Source organism: Zingiber officinale, chromosome 9A (assembly GCF_018446385.1).
Source record: "Zingiber officinale cultivar Zhangliang chromosome 9A, Zo_v1.1, whole genome shotgun sequence".
NCBI lineage: Eukaryota > Viridiplantae > Streptophyta > Magnoliopsida > Zingiberales > Zingiberaceae > Zingiber > Zingiber officinale.
Genome location: NC_056002.1, coordinates 80354096 through 80372652, shown reverse-complemented (window position 1 = coordinate 80372652; position 18557 = coordinate 80354096).

Sequence of the window (18557 nt, the reverse complement as noted above, 5' to 3'; positions counted from 1 at the left end):
CAGGAGAAATCTTAGTAGATCGTGGAACCCAGGTGAAAGTCCAAGAAGGTCAAGGGGAGACGAAGCTTGGCAGTGTGATCGAGAGGTCTGAAGGACCGAAGATCAAAGGAAAAGTCCTGGGGAGCCGATCAAGGCTGAGTGAGAAGTCCAAACTAGATCTGGAGGATCAAAATTTGGCAGGTAGGTTGAGGTAAGCAAACTAGAGGAACGACAGTGAGGTCGGGTTCCCGGAGGGAACAACCTTAGGTTGCTGATCCAACTGAAGAAACCGGGAAGGTTTCCAAGTTGAGATCAAGAACAGTTCTACTGTTCTTTTATTACTCATGCATTATTATACTGTTATGCTAACATCTGTGTTGCAGGGTGTTTTTTATTCTAACACTATTTTGCAGGTCTAGGCTGATCGGTCGACCGAACACGAGTATCGGTCGACCGATCCAATCAACATTTAATCAGCATTAAAGGGTGATCTCGGCAGATTTCAGCGAACAAGGAAAAACCTTGTTCGGTCGACCGATAAAAGGATTCGGTCGACCAAACCATTGAAGGCAAATTAAAGAACAATTACGAGCCAGCGTCAGATTGCCAGCTGGAGGTGATCGAAGCTGGTTCGGTCGACCGAACAGGTGATCGGTAAATCGAACCCTCAATACTCCTATAAAACTAGGCTCGAAGACAGAGGCGGTAACAACTTTTCTGATCAACTCTTGTGCTCGTTTGCAATCTGTCCACGCTACAAGTCTTCATTAAATTTGCAAGCGACTTCATCCGATTGCCGACCGAGCTACGACTTAAATTCTGCAATTGTTGGTATAACTTTATTCTTGTACTACACTTTAATTCTGTAAGATAGTAGAAGTGTTACTATCTTACATATCTGTACTTGTACGATTCACTTCTTTCCGAGGAGTTCGGAAAGAAGGATTATAGTGTTTTGCCCATCGGTGCGGTCAAGGACCGCGAGCCTTCGAGTAGGAGTCGAGCTAGGCTCCGAACGAAGTAAACGATTGTGTCTCCTTTCTTATTTTCCGCTGCACGATTCTGACTTAAAAAGAAAAGAATAGTTTTAAAAAGAAGCGATATTCAGCCCCCCCCTCTATCGTGCTACTCGATCCTATCATAAGTAACTGGAACAGGCCAAAGAATGTCAGTGAAATCAGAAGTTTTCTCGGGCTAGCAGGCTACTACCGGAAGTTTGTAGAAGACTTCTCAAAAATTGCAGCCCCTATGATAGTTCTCACCAAAAAGAACAAAAAGTATGAATGGACGGATGAATGCGAGAAGAGTTTCATGGAATTAAAAAGGAGACTGACCAGTGCTCCAATCCTTACTCTTCCGGAAAGTAACAAAGACTTTGACATGTATAGCGACGCTTCCAAATTAGGACTCGGAGATGTACTCATGCAAGATGGAAAGGTCATTGCATATGCCTATAGACAACTCAAAGAGCACAAGAAGAACTACCCTACTCACGACCTAGAGCTAGCAGTCGTGGTCTTTGCTCTTAAAATATGGAGACATTATTTATATGGAGTCCGTGTAAGATTTATACAGACCACCAGAGTCTGAAATATTTCTTCACCCAGAAGGATATGAATATGAGACAACGCAGATGGCTTGAGTTAGTTAAAGACTATGACTGCGAGATCTTTTATCATCCTGGAAAAGCGAACAAGGTGGTCGATGCACTCAACAGGAAGACCTGTGCCACATGATGTCGCTATTTTAAGTTCGAGGATGAACTTTCTATGAGGTATGGGGTACTGTAACACCCACGAAATAATAAGCCATATATAGGAGTATTTTTCTTTAGAATAAAAGGAAAAGAGAAATGGAAAATAGAAACCAAAATGAAATAAAAAGAGGTGAGGTCAAGTATTGAACCTTGAACCTCCCACAAGTGATAGAGTTAAATTGATGTATGTTAACCACTAGAGTAATGAATGATGTGTGAATAGAGAGGAATGGAAAATAGTAGTTAAAGGTGAGAAGATGGTTAAGTAAAGGAACAAGAGAAAACCAAGTTGCTTACTTCCTTTTCCTCTTGGTTAAGAGGAGAAGCAAGCAAAAGACAAGTTGCTTGCTTCCCTCCTTCTCTCTATTTTCATGGAATTAAAGGAATGGAGAAGATAGAGGGGTTAAGGGGGATGAATAAAGGCATGTTCATTACATAGGAAATAAATAGGATGGAGAGAAGAAAAGACAAGTGATTAATCCTTCCTTCTTCTTCCTCCTCTTCCTTTTCTCCTTCTTCTTTTCCCCACCGAAACCAAAGTGTTCCTCTTCTCATTTCCAAAAGCTAAGTTAAGGTTTTCTCCCTAAGAAAACTAATTTACAAGGAGGAGCTTTCAAGATCTACCCTTTCCAAGCAAGAGAAATCAAAGGGAGTGCTAGAAGAAGAAGCTCTCTTCTTCCTCTTCACATAGGGTATCTTTCCTTAAGAAAAGCCACAAGCGAAAGGAAGTAAGTATTCCCTCACCTGTGGTACAAGTTGCTTTTGTTTTACATAAGATTAGAAGGTTTAAAACCTAGGGTTACAAGTTGTAAACTTTCGGCCAAGTATAGGAAAAGAACCTAGGAAAAACTAAGACCTAAACTAACCATTTTCACTAGATCCTTAGGATACGTATGCTATGATAAGAGATTTGGTTGGTTTTTCTTATACTTACATGTTGTTTAAAGCTTAGTTTTCCTCCATGTATGTTTCAGCCAAGAACAAGGTTAGGGTTTAAAGAACATAAAAAGTTATCTTAGCATGCTCATGCACCTCTTGATGATATGATATGAATTTAGATAGATGTTTATGCTTACATGTTGTTTAAAGCTTAGTTTTCCTCCATGTATGCTTCGGCCAAGAACAAGGTTAGGGTTTAAAGAAGCTAAAAGTTAACTTAGCATGCTCATACACCTCTTGAAGATAGGATATGAATTTAGATAGGTGTTTATGCTTACAAGTTGTTTAAAGCTTAGTTTTCCTTCATGCAAGTTTCGGCCAAGAGCCAAAATTAGGGTTTAAAGAAGCTAAAAAGTTAACCTAGCATACTCATGCATCTGTTGATGATATGATATGAATTTAGCTTGGTGTTTATGTTTACATGTTGTTTAAAGTTTAGTTTCCCTTCATGAATGTTTCGGACAAGAGCCAAATTAGAATTTAAAGAAGCTAAAAAGTTAACCTAGCATGCTCATGTACCTCTTGATGATATGATATGAATTTAAGCTAGGTGTTTATGTTTACATGTTGTTTAGAGCTTAACTTCTCTTCATGTATGTTTCGGCCAAGAACCAAATTAGGGTTTAGAGAAGTTAAAAAGTTAACCTAGCATGCTCATGTACCTCTTGATGATATGATATGAATTTAAGCTAGGTGTTTATGTTTATATTGTAAAACCCATGAATTTTTGTTATATAAATACATAGGTATTATTCTCATTAAGAGCATGGAAATAAATAAAAAGAATATGAGAAAAAGAAGAGTAAGAAACAAAATAAAAATAAGAGGTAAGAGGTGGAGGCCAAGGATTGAACCTTGAACCTCCCACCAATAATGGAGAAAGATTAATGGCATGATCACCACTAGGATAGAAAGTAACATATGCATAGGAAGGAATAAAAATATTAGTTAAAGGAGAGAAGAAAAATAAAACAAGGAGCAAGAGAAAACCAAATTGCTCACCTCTTCTCCCTCTTGATTAAGAGAAGAAATAAGAAGAAGGCAAGTTGTTTTCCTCACCCTTCCCTCTCCTCTTGTTTTTTTCGTGGGAATCAAGAGAAAGAATAATGGATGAATTAAAGGGAAGATTAATGAGGACATAAATTTCTCTCATGATGAATAAATAGAAAAAAAATGAGAAGTAAACCTCTCATTTTCCTCATTCTTCCTCCTCCTTCCTTCTTTTATTTCTTCACCGAGACTAGGAGATCCACCCACTCCTTGATCCGAACACTAAGTCAAGTTCTTCTCCAAGGGAGCCAATTTTCAAGAAGAAACCTTCAAGTTCTAGCCCTCCCCAAGAAAAGGAAATCAAAGGAGGCACAAGAGGAAGAAACTTCTCCCTTCCTTAACAACTAGAACACTTTCCTCCTTAAGAAAAATCGCAAGCGAAAGGATGTAAGTTCCCCTCACCTGTGGTACAATAGCTATATGTTTGTTATGAAAAATATTGCTTAAAAAAAACTATTGTTATTTCATAAGGGTTTCGGCCAAACAAAGAAAAAAAAAGAGAGAGAGTTTAAAGAACCTTGAAAACCAACTAAAATATGTTCATGATTTTTGCTTATGTTATGTACCTTGTGGTAGGAGAGATAAACTAATATTTTCATGCTAGAATGTTTGGCTAGAACATAAATTTATGAACTTGGATTTTCGGCATAGAAGGAACAAAAGAGCTAGAGGAGCTCTAAACCTAAACCAAGCATGCTACCTTGTTTTTATGATATGTACCTAATGATAAGTGGTGTTGTTGATGTTTTTCCCCACTTGTAAGGCGATTTAAACTTGATTCCATATTCATGTATATTCGGCCAAGATAGAGTTGAGAGCCTAGAAGGGCTTTAAACCTAAAAATTTAAGCATGCTATGATTCTTATAAGACAAGATATGAAGCTAATGTGACATGCCATGATCTTAGGTTAAGTTGAACAATATTTCTTATATATAATGGTTCGGCCATTTCAAGACTTGAACCCTAGGAAGGTTTAAATCAAGCCTAAGATACTTATGCTCTACTTGATGAAGAGATATGAAATAAATTAATGTTCACATGTTGCTTGAAACTTGAATTCTTGTTCTTTAGTATTCAGCCACAATTGTTTTTAAGACCTAGGCTGCTTAAATTTCTAAACTAAGTGGTCCATGTTAATCTTTGAAATGAATTCTAGGAAATTTCTTATGGTCTTCATGCTAATATGCCACTAGGAACTTAATACCCATGCTTACAAGATTCGGCCACATTAGATTAAAAGGCTTGAGATGCTTGGAACTTAGACTAAATGTACTTATGGTGATTCTCATGATATGTATTGATATGTTAGTATGAAGTTTAACCTTTTCATGTTGCTTGTAACATAGAAACATGTTGCTAGGGTTTCGGCCATGTTAGGGTTAAAGGCTTAGAGAACTTGGAACCTAAATCAAATGTGTTCAAATGGTTTCTTATGGAATATGATATGAAAATTGTTAAGGTTGTTCATGCTTATATGTTGTTAATAACCTAAAAGGAGGCTTAATAAGTTTCAGCCAGGTTATGAAAAGGGACCTAGAAAGCTTGGAACCTATACCTAACATGCTTAAGATGCCTCTTATGTTATAAGAAATGATAGATGTTTAGGGTTCACATGTTCTTTTGTTGCTTGATAACCTAAACCACCTCTATATGTTTCGGCCACCACTTGTCACTAGGGATAGAGACCTAATTTTGTGTTCTTCCATGAACTTCACATGCAATGCTTTATGATATGTGGAGAGTATGACATGCTGTGAGGTTCATTTATATATGTTAGGTCCTATTCATGATATGCTGTGTGCTAAGTTTCATGATATGCTATGTGCTTATTTTTATGATATGCTGTGTGCTAAATTTCATGAAATGCTATGTGCTCAAGTCTATGATATGTTGTGTGCTAAATTTCATGATATGCTATGTGCTCAAGTTTATGATATGCTGTTTGCTTAAACTCATGATATGCTAAGTACTCAAACTAATGATATGATATGTGCCTAAACTCATGATATGTTGTGTGCTCAAGTTCATGATATGCTGTGTGCTTAAGATCATGATAGGTTGTATGCTTAATTATGCATGTGTTCATGATATGCTGTGTGCTCAAAATCATGATATGCTGTGTGCTCCATTATACATGCTTTAAGCTATGCCTAAAAGAGTTGCTTCTCTGTAAGTGGGATCAAGAGCACTCTTCATGACATGAATATGACATGAGTAATATGGACTATGTAAATATGACATGCTATTTTACTTTTAAGGCTTGTACCAAGGGTGGGCTCCATAAGCGCCCCGGGGTCGATGGACTAAGAAACGGGCCTCGTTAGGGATGGGCTCCTAAGTGCCCCTAGGTCGATGGACTAAGAAACGGGCCTAGTATATGCCTTGTAGGGTTCAAGACTTGCTACCTTGGACCTACTAGGATGCGCGCATTTATGTATGTGGTACAAGCCGGAATCCCCCCCTAATGTTTAGATTATGTTAAAGTATCTATGCTATACGTTTTAAAAAGTCATGATGCATGTTTTAAAAGTTCACCTTGCATATGCTTTATGAATATGTCATGATATATATGATGATCATGTTATGATATGCCATGCTACCTTGTGTTTATGCCATGATTATGCCATGATATCTATGATTGTGCTCATGATATATATGATGATCATGTTATGATATGCCATGCTACCTTGTGTTTATACCATGATTATGCCATGATATCTATGATTGTGCTCATGATATATATGATGATCATGTATGATATGCTATGATACTTTATGCTTTGATATATGCTTTGTGATCATTGACATGATATATGGATTTTGTGAGTAGGAAAGGAACTTACTGAGCCATGAGTGCTCACAGCTTACTTTCTTGTACCACAGATAAGGGTAAAGGTTGGATGGACTAGGGGAGCAGTAGGAGGGGCTAGCAGGATGTGTGTGATAGTGACTGGCTAAAGAAGAAAAGACCTGCTTTCATTAAATATGAGTTGTGCTTGTTTGATAATTTTATGATTGTAACTCCATGACATTTATCATGTTAGTTCCTATATGTCTTGAAATAATGTAAGGTATGACATATGGATTCTATGTTTCAAAAATTTACAAGTAAGACTTCCGCTGTAATAAGTTAATAAGTTGTTAAGTAGGGAAAAGTAACCCTCGTGGCCTTAGCAAGAGGGGCGGGGCGTTACAGTATGGTATCAGAGCGAGGTTAGCCTCTCACTACACACATGTCAAGCCTTCCTCCTGCCGTTCCAAGTAAGAATTTATATGTTTAAGTTAAATTCTTTTATTATGATGCTTTAATATTATGCATGTTTACTTATTCTGTTTAATTATGATAGTCACAAGTTTAGGATAGGAATGCATGCTGGTAGAATAAGAATGTTAACGACCTTATGTTAAATTGGATAGAAATAATGATAATTTATTGTCATTAAATGAAGATAAGCATGGCTAGGAGACGCACTGCTCGAGCTGAAGAGACAGCGACTCCACCGGATCTGACCCAGGTAGTTACTGACCTCTAGCGCCAGATCACGGAGCAACAACAGCTGATCACGACTTTAATGGGACAGCAAGAAAATCCCGTCACCCCGCCAGTGAATCAGAACGCAGTGCCATTATTCCAGTAGTTGTACCAGTACCACCGATAGCCCCTATTCCGGTAGTCCGACAGGAGACCTACCTGATCCAGTGGCTAAGGTTGAAACCGGAGAATTTCTCAAGTGCTTGCGAGCCATGGGACGCCCATGCATGGTTCAAGACAGTAGAAAGCATAGTAGAGCTATTGGACTGGCCTGTACCGGAGAAGATCAAATGTGTATCGTTCTGTTTTTCCGGAGACGCAAGGATGTGGTGGGAAAGAGTAAAGGCAAAGAGATAGATTAATCTGATGACCTGGACAGACTTCGAGACAGAGTTCCTTGAGGAGTTCTTCCATATGCAAGTGATGAACCGACACTATGACGAGTTCACCGAGTTTCGGCAAGGTGACCTATCAGTGAATGAGGCAGTTAAACGCTTCAACCGATTGGCACGGCTATGTCCGGAGTTGGTTCGCACAGAAAGGGAAAGGGTCAGACTGATGCTGAAAATGCTCTGACCTGAGATAGCACTGAACGTAGCTGGCGGAGTTAATGGACACTATCAGAAAGCAATGAACGAGAATAAGAGTCAGGCCCGAACAGACGGACAGAGAACCTCAGGCAGCAAGACAAACTGAAAGGGGACCTCTACCGGAAAAAGGAAACAATGGGACAATGCTAAAGGTGGCCCAACGAATAAGTAACCGAGATACCCCCAGTGCACTATTTGCGGAAAGCTGCATCCCGGAATATGTCACAAGGGTTCAAGGAAGTGCTATAATTGCGGAGGGGAAGGACATCTGGCTAGAGATTGCACCAACCGGGTTCAAGCGCCACCCCAGTAGAATAACCAGAACAGGAGTGCCCCTCCACAACTACACCAGATGCAAACTGCGATAGAAGGGACTTCAATCAGCCAAGGAAGATTGGAAGCCCCGCCAGCGACGACAAATGCCAGGGTTTTCTTGCTCACTAAGGAGGATGTGGCAAACGCCTCTACTGTCGTTACAGGTCAGCTGCCTATTTTCAGTCAGTATGCTTTAGTATTATTTGATACAGGGATGACACACTCGTTTGTCTCGGCATCATTTACCAAGAGACTAGACATACCACCCCAGACACTGGATATCACGTTCTTAACAACCTTACCTTCCAGGGAAGTTATGCCATCAGATCATATGCTGCGGGTTGTACCTATCCGGATCGCAGACAGGGAACTTTACAATGATCTGATAATACTCGATATGCGGGACTATGACATTATATTAGGCATGGATTTCCTGAGCAAGTACGGTGCCTCAATCGAGTGCCGTAAGATGAAGGTAGTCTTCCGACCTGAAGCTGAACCAATGTTTGAATTCATCGGAGAATCTGGGAAGGAAATTGCAGGATTCTTATCAGCTATAAAGGCACAGAGAATGTTAGACGAAGGGTGTGCTGGATTTCTAGCACACGTGATTGATGCAAGACAAACCGGGAGCCAGAAGCTAGAAGAGGTCAGAGTAGTATGCAACTATCCGGAAGTATTTCCTGATGAACTACCAGGATTAGCACCCGATAGAGAAATAGAATTTACAATTGAACTAGTTCTGGGTACTAAACCAATCTCTAAAACACCTTACCGGATGGCACCAACTGAATTAAAGGAACTTCAAGAACAGCTACAGGAGTTACTCGACAAGGGACTTATTCGCCCTAGTCACTCTCTGTTTGTGAAAAAGAAGGATGGATCTATGCGAATGTGTATAGACTATCGAGAGCTGAACAACGCAACAATTAAGAACAGATACCCTCTTCCACGAATCGACGATTTGTTTGACCAATTGAAGGGAGCAACTATTTTCTCGAAGATTGACCTAAGGTCCGGCTATCATCAAGTGAAAGTGAAACAAGATGATATACCCAAGACAGCCTTCGAACAAGATACACATTCGGTTCAGTTATGCCCCCTTGAATGCGTCATGGATTTGATGAATCTGGTATTTGCAACATATCTTGATAAATGTGATAGTCTTCATTGACGAATCCTCATCTACTCAAGAACCTGTGAGGAACATCTGCCAACATCCTAATGATTACCGATTTCGAGCAAGTCTGCAAAATTTTTCACAAGTGCAAGTTCAAGTTCATAAGTATTCTGTGTCATCTCCAAAAATGGAGTCATGGTAGACAAGCAAGATCGGCCGTAGGTAAGCTGATAGACCAAAGAATGCATCGTTTTCGGGATTAGCAGCTACTACAGGAGTTCAGAAGGTTTTCTAAAATTGCATTGCATGACGAGTCTTACCAAGAAAACAAAAAGTACGAATGGACGATGGATCGCTGCGAGAGGAGTTTACGGAACTAAACGAGGACCGACTACACAGCTCATCCTTACTCTTCCGGAAAGTAACAAAGGCTTTGATATGTATAGCGATGCTTCCTTACTAGGGCTTGGAGCGGTACTCAAGCAAGATGGCAGAGTCATCGCCTATGCCTCTAGACAACCCAAAGAACATGAAAGGAATTATCCCATTCATGATTTAGAACTAGCAGCGGTGGTTTTCGCACTGAAAACATGGAGACATTATTTATATGGAGCCCAGTGCAAAATTTATACAGACCATCAGAGCCTGAAGTATTTCTTCACGCAGAAAGACCTAAATATGAGGCAATGTAGATGTCTCGAGTTAGTCAAGGACTACTATTGCGAAATCTTGTATCATCCGGGAAAAGCAAACAAGGTAGCTGATGCACTCAGCAGAAAGTCCGGCACCACTTGATATCGCTATTCTAAGTTCAAGGACGAACTTTCTATGAGGTATGGGGTACTGTAACACCCATGAATTTTTGTTATATAAATACATAGGTATTATTCTCATTAAGAGCATGGAAATAAATAAAAAGAATATGAGAAAAAGAAGAGTAAGAAACAAAATAAAAATAACAGGTAAGAGGTGGAGGCCAAGGATTGAACCTTGAACCTCCCACCAATAATGGAGAAAGATTAATGGCATGATCACCACTAGGATAGAAAGTAACATATACATAGGAAGGAATAAAAATATTAGTTAAAGGAGAGAAGAAAAATAAAACAAGGAGTAAGAGAAAACCAAATTGCTCACCTCTTCTCCCCCTTGATTAAGAGAAGGAATAAGAAGAAGGCAAGTTGTTTTCCTCACCCTTCCCTCTCCTCATGTTTTTTTCGTGGGAATCAAGAGAAAGAATAATGGATGAATTAAAGGGAAAATTAATGAGGACATAAATTTCTCTCATGATGAATAAATAGAAAAAAAATGAGAAGTAAACCTCTCATTTTCCTCATTCTTCCTCCTCCTTCCTTCTTTTCTTTCTTCACCGAGACTAGGAGATCCACCCACTCCTTGATCCGAACACTAAGTCAAGTTCTTCTCCAAGGAAGCCAATTTTCAAGAAGAAACCTTCAAGTTCTAGCCCTCCCCAAGCAAAGGAAATCAAAGGAGGCACAAGAGGAAGAAACTTCTCCCTTCCTTAACAACTAGAACACTTTCCTCCTTAAGAAAAACCACAAGCAAAAGGATGTAAGTTCCCCTCACCTGTGGTACAATAGCTATATGTTTGTTATGAAAAATATTGCTTAAAAAACTATTGTTATTTCATAAGGGTTTCGGCCAAACAAAGAAAAAAAAAAGAGAGAGAGTTTAAAGAACCTTGAAAACCAACTAAAATATGTTCATGATTTTTGCTTATGTTATGTACCTTAGGGTAGGAGAGATAAACTAATTTTTTCATGCTAGAATGTTTGGCTAGAACATAAATTTATGAACTTGGATTTTCGGCATAGAAGGAACAAAAGAGCTAGAGGAGCTCTAAACCTAAACCAAGCATGCTACCTTGTTTTTATGATATGTACCTAATGATAAGTGGTGTTGTTGATGTTTTTCCCCACTTGTAAGGCGATTTAAACTTGATTCCATATTCATGTTTATTCGGCCAAGATAGAGTTGAGAGCCTAGAAGGGCTTTAAACCTAAAAATTTAAGCATGCTATGATTCTTATAAGACAAGATATGAAGCTAATGTGACATGCCATGATCTTAGGTTAAGTTGAACAATATTTCTTATATATGATGGTTCGGCCATTTCAAGACTTGAACTCTAGGAAGGTTTAAATTAAGCCTAAGATACTTATGCTCTACTTGATGAAGAGATATGAAATAAATTAATGTTCACATGTTGCTTGAAACTTGAATTCTTGTTCTTTAGTATTCGGCCACAATTGTTTTTAAGACCTAGGATGCTTAAATTTCTAAACTAAGTGGTCCATGTTAATCTTTGAAATTAATGCTAGGAAAGTTCTTATGGTCTTCATGCTAATATGCCACTAGGAACTTAATACCCATGCTTACAAGATTCGGCCACATTAGATTAAAAGGCTTGAGAAGCTTGGAACTTAGACTAAATGTACTTATGGTGATTCTCATGATATGTATTGATATGTTAGCATGAAGTTTAACCTTTTCATGTTGCTTGTAACCTAGAAACATGTTGCTAGGGTTTGGGCCATGTTAGGGTTAAAGGCTTAGAAAACTTGGAACCTAAATCAAATGTGTTCAAATGGTTTCTTATGGAATATGATATGAAAATTGTTAAGGTTGTTCATGCTTATATGTTGTTAATAACCCAAAAGGAGGCTTAATAAGTTTCAGCCAGGTTAAGAAAAGGGACCTAGAAAGCTTGGAACCTATACCTAACATGCTTAAGATGCCTCTTATGTCATAAGAAATGATAGATGTTTAGGGTTCACATGTTCTTTTGTTGCTTGATAACCTAAACCACCTCTATATGTTTTGGCCACCACTTGTCACTAGGGATAGAGACCTAATTTTGTGTTCTTCCATGAACTTCACATGCAATGCTTTATGATATGTGGAGAGTATGACATGCTGTGAGGTTCATTTATATATGTTAGGTCCTATTCATGATATGCTGTGTGCTAAGTTTCATGATATGCTATGTGCTTATTTTTATGATATGCTGTGTGCTAAATTTCATGAAATGCTATGTGCTCAAGTCTATGATATGCTGTGTGCTAAATTTCATGATATGCTATGTGCTCAAGTTTATGATATGCTGTGTGCTTAAACTCATGATATGCTAAGTACTCAAACTCATGATATGATATGTGCCTAAACTCATGATATGCTGTGTGCTCAAGTTCATGATATGCTGTGTGCTTAAGATCATGATAGGTTGTATGCTTAATTATGCATGTGTTCATGATATGCTGTGTGCTCAAAATCATGATATACTGTGTGCTCCATTATACATGCTTTAAGCTATGCCTAAAAGAGTTGCTTCCCTGTAAGTGGGATCAAGAGCACTCTTCATGACATGAATATGACATGAGTGATATGGACTATGTAAATATGACATGCTATTTTACTTTTAAGGCTTGTATTAAGGGTGGGCTCCATAAGCGCCCCGGGGTCGATGGACTAAGAAACGGGCCTCGTTAGGGATGGGCTCCTAAGTGCCCCTAGGTCGATGGACTATGAAACGGGCCTAGTATATCCCTTGTAGGGTTCAAGACTTGCTACCTTGGACCTACTAGGACGCGCGCATTTATGTATGTGGTACAAGTCGAAATCCCCCCTTATGTTGAGATTATGTTTAAGTATCTATTCTATACGTTTTAAAAAGTCATGATGCATGTTTTAAAAGTTCACCTTGCATATGCTTTATGAATATGTCATGATATATATGATGATCATGTTATGATATGCCTTGCTACCTTGTGTTTATGCCATGATTATGCCATGATATCTATGATTGTGCTCATGATATATATGATGATCATGTTATGATATGTCATGCTACCTTGTGTTTATACCATGATTATGCCATGATATCTATGATTGTGCTCATGATATATATGATGATCATGTATGATATGCTATGATACTTTATGCTTTGATATATGCTTTGTGATCGTTGACATGATATACGGATTTTGTGAGTAGGAAAGGAACTTACTGAGCCATGAGTGCTCATAGCTTACTTTCTTGTACCACAGATAAGGGCAAAGGTTGGATGGACTAGGGGAGCAGCAGGAGGGGCTAGCAGGATGTGTGTGGTAGTGACTGGCTAAAGAAGAAAAGACCTGCTTTCATTAAATATGAGTTGTGCTTGTTTGATAATTTTATGATTGTAACTCCATGACATTTATCATGTTAGTTCCTATATGTCTTGAAATAATGTAAGGTATGACATATGGATTCTATGTTTCAAAAATTTACAAGTTAGACTTCCGCAGTAATAAGTTAATAAGTTGTTAAGTAGGGAAAAGTAACCCCCGTGGGCTTAGCAGGAGGGGCGGGGCGTTACATATATGTTGTTTATAGCTTAACTTCTCTTCATGTATGTTTCGGCCAAGAACCAAATTAGGGTTTAGAGAAGCTTAAAAGTTAACCTAGCATGCTCATGTACTTCTTGATGATATGATATGAATTTAAGCTAGGTGTTTATGTTTACATGTTGTTTAAAGCTTAACTTCTCTTCATGTATGTTTCGGCCAAGAACTAAATTAGGGTTTAGAGAAGATAAAAAGTTAACCTAGCATGCTCATGTACCTCTTGATGATATGATATGAATTTAGCTAGGTGTTTTTGTTTACATGTTGTTTAAAGCTAAATTTCCCTTCATGATTGGTTCGACCAAGAATCAAATTAGGGTTTAGAGAAGCTAAAAAGTTAACCAAGCATGCTCATGTACCTCTTGATAATATGATATGGATTTAGCTAGGTGATTATGCTTGCATGTTGCCTATAGCTTGGTTTTATCTTTATGAGTGGTTCGGTCATTATGAGTTTAGAAGCTTACATATGCCTCACATGACACGTTATGAATTAGGAGATGTTATTTAATGCTGCCATGCATGATTGTGTCTTTTATGATGTGCTATGTGCCCAAAGAAGCATGCTTTATGATATGACAAATAACATGCTCATTATGTATTCTTATGATCCATGCATGTGCTGTGTGCCCAAATATGCATGCTTTATGATATGGTAAATGACATGCTCATTATGTATGCTTATGATCCATGCATGTGTTGTGTGCCCAAATATGCATGCTTTATGATATGGCAAATGACATGCTCATTATGTATGCTTATGATCCATGCATGTGTTGTGTGCCCAAATATGCATGCTTTACCCCTCATGATATGATAAGATAAGATATGTTATGTTATGATATGAACCATGATATGATATTTTACTTTGTATGGCTTGTACCAAGGGTGGGCTCCATAAGCGCCCCTAGGCCCACGGACTATGAACGGGTCTAGTAAAGGGATGGGCTCCTTAGTACGCCCCTAGGTTGATGGACTATGAACGGACCTAGAGCCCTAGTAGGTTCAGGGCTAGCTACCATGTCCTAGGGATTGCGCGCATTTATGTATGTATGTGGTACAAGCCGGGCCCTCATGATGATATTATGTTCAAGTACTATATGATATGTTTTAAGACATCTTGCATATGACATGACACATGTTTTAAAAGACATCTTGCATGATATGATTTATGATTTATATGACATGATGATTTATGATATGATATAGCATGATGTTCTTTATGAGATGATATGATATGATTTACAATATGACATGCTATGCTCTTATGATTTATATGACATGATGATTTATGATATGATATAGCATGATGTTTTTTATGATTTATGATATGACATGCAATGCCCTTATGATGTTAGATGATCATATTTTTATGGTTATTTGCTTATGTGTTTATGCTTTGATATATGGATTTTGTGAGTAGGAAAGGATCTTACTAAGCCTATGTGCTTATAGCTTACTTTCCTTGTACCACAGATAAGGGCAAAGAATGGATGACCTAAGGGAGCTGCAGGAGAGGCAAGGAGATGTGTGTGGTGGTGGCTCGGCTAAGGCAAATAAAGACCTGCTTAAGTTATTTTGTTATGTCAACATGAACCAAGTGTCTTATGTTATTGTTCCGCACGACTTCAGGATATTTCTACTATCTTATTTCCGTAAGAAATTTCAATATGCATGTATGTTTCCGCGAATAGATAAGTAAAGTAACCCCACCCTACTATCAGGAGGGGCGGGCGTTACATCCCTAACCTACTATTATCCAAAATTTCACCAGTAGCGTAGGTCAAGTTAAACTTGTCACACCTCGGGGGAGTCCCTACCAAAAGAAATTTCGACAGCATCTCCCTTATACGGGAGACAATCTGAAACTTACTACATCATCCAGATACCTCGCCCAACACGGCCAGAATATACATATATAAAAATAAGCAATCGGCACGCAGTTTAATAGTAAAACTACACTAATGTAACGATAAAGAAAAGTCATTTCAAATATCCTACTCAACTATACTCATAAAGCTCAAATCCGATATCCTAGTCCACTACACCCATAAAACATAAATCACAATGAACTCACCTCTTCTGCCATCCAGGCAGGCATGTAGGAAAACATATCCAATAAAACTCATCAGCAATAAAGATAACACAATATCCATATGTCAAAAACCAGAACAAGTCTAAAAAGTACAATAAGAAAATCAAAAGATAAAAACACATCCTCGCGATCTGCTGGGGACTAGCGACTAGAACTCCTCCGGACAGCCTCAACCTGAAAATAGTAAATATCCACGAGGTGAGTCAACTTCTCAACGGGTAACTACTGATATGCATAATACAAAAAATAAAAATAGCACTAACCATGCGTACAGTCTCCTGATATAAGAAGGATAAATGCAACTAAAATAAATAGGAGAACAACTGTAATAACCAGGACCCGATGTATGGATAAAAACTTGAGAGGTATAGAAATCCTGTATACATGTCAAACAAATGCATCAATCCAATGTGCAGCATATAAGTGCAGCAAACACAAGCAATAAATGTATAAATGTGTATGATGTCAATGACATATCCTGATCACCCCTACTGCCCGTCAGCCATCTCACATACGATGGTGAGAACGAGTGGGTAGGGCTGTGACAACCGTGCACTCTACCATCACTGCTCCTGATGAGTGACCGAGTCGACAAGATGCTGTCGGAGTACACCTATGTTGGAATGTATACTAAAAGCCTAGATTTTTGTATAAACATTTATTTAGAAATAAGAATCGCATTGGTCAAATGTCTCATTTATATGCTAAGTGCAGTTGTTCAATTAATTTATATTGTAGATAACATGGTGTGAGGTGATACACACAGAAGATCATGTTATCAGTTCCTTATAAATTATAACAGTAGCTCACAACTAAGATGGATAGGAACAACCCTTTGTTATTATTGAAGTGTGCTCTTAATCATGATATAATAACAAGCACATATACTCAATATTTATTTCTTTAATTTATCAAAAGGTATGATTTAGTTCGATAAATCAATAAGCCCGATAAGTTGGGCACTATGTGAAAATGTGAAATAGACTTCGGATATTATCCGAAGTAATAGGCAAATAATTACCAAAGTAGACGCACGTGAAGTAAAAGTGTCAATTTTTTTACTTCACCACACGTTTACCGAAGTCTATCACCAGTCCAAAATTGGTTCAAAATCATACCGTTTTCAAAGTAAAAAATCTCTATTACTTCATCGAGACCTGTAAAAAGACCGAAGTAGTTGATGATCTATGACTTCATAGGTTTCGTTGTTTGACGAAGTAAAATAGCTCTACAACTTCACAATTTTTAAATTCTGGTGCAGTAAATGTTTAATTTTACTTCTGCATAATTTGGCTTGGTCAAAGTATTTATTATTATATTACTTCATAGCAGTATAGAAGTAATAGAGTATATTTTACTACCACAAAAAATTCAATATAGTGAAGTAATTTATACGAACTACTTCATAAATTTAATCAGTAGTGAAGTAAATACTTTCTTTAACTACACCACTATTTAAATTTAGCGAAGTCTTTTTTGGTGTATTACTTCATCATTTATTTATAGTATCAAAGTAATTGACCATATTTTACTACAATACAATTTTAATTGACAACAATTTATATTATAATTTTTACTACAACACAATATTTTTTATCACCAAAATTAAACAAATATATCACAAATATGTATCAAATACAATCCAAAAGTGTATTCATAAAAGACATGTTTAACCATAACCCAAAAACTTTTGTATCTATAAATCTCTAAATACATGTCTAAAATTTATATCATAGCCTGCACTTAGGCACCCATATAGAGGTAGACGAATTCCCTCCATTCACTTCTGACTTCATCATACTGAGATTGATTTGTAATACTGTTTATTTTTAGATGCTGCAAACTGAAACATTAACAAAAGTTTGAGGATCAATAAAAAATGACTCAATATTTTATAAAGAAAATATTTCATAAAGAAGAAATTCACCTTTCTCTCCAATTGTGGATCTTCATCCAAGACTATCTCTTTCATGTATCACATCACATAATATCCACATTCAACACCACCATTTTGTTTAAGATTACCCTAATGAAATTTAAAATATCATGCCAGAAGTCACAATCTAAATAATAAAAATTATTAATTGTTGTCTAAATACATAGTCACAATACATACTGTCAATTGTTTAAAACCTGGTCCTTTTGAAATACCCCTTGATGCATTGTATATCTTGACCCCACTACATTGTAAACAATAGAAAATTATTTTTACAACCTATAATGAATTGAATGCATTCAAAATCAATATAATCTAATACTTACTTGGTCACAATAGTTTGTCAAGCATAGTCTCGGTTCCTATTACTCAAAGAGCCAAATAAATATATCATATTCTTATCTTCATTAATTATAGTCAAGATCCAATTGTACTTGTACATATAAAAATATAACATTGACTAGCATGTAGTAGGAATTGATAAATAATTAAAATCTTAACCAGTGTTATATGAGATGAAGCAGATGTTATATCTATTCGATGCTCTCAACTGAGCAGCCATATGTTCTGATAATTTATTGTCTTCTTCACCCACATTGCATGTAGGAATGTGACCAGGATCCACAAATAACACATACTCAGCTCTTTTTTCTTTTTTCAAGTATTTGTAAAGGCACTGCAAGGTAATGACAAAGTAATGAAAAATATAAATATACCCCATGTAAACCAAAGCAAAAGCATGTGAACTAATATTGTGAACAAAGCAAACCATATGAACAATTATTGTATTTAACACATAACATACCCCATGTAAATTAAATTTTGTCTGGCACCTATCTT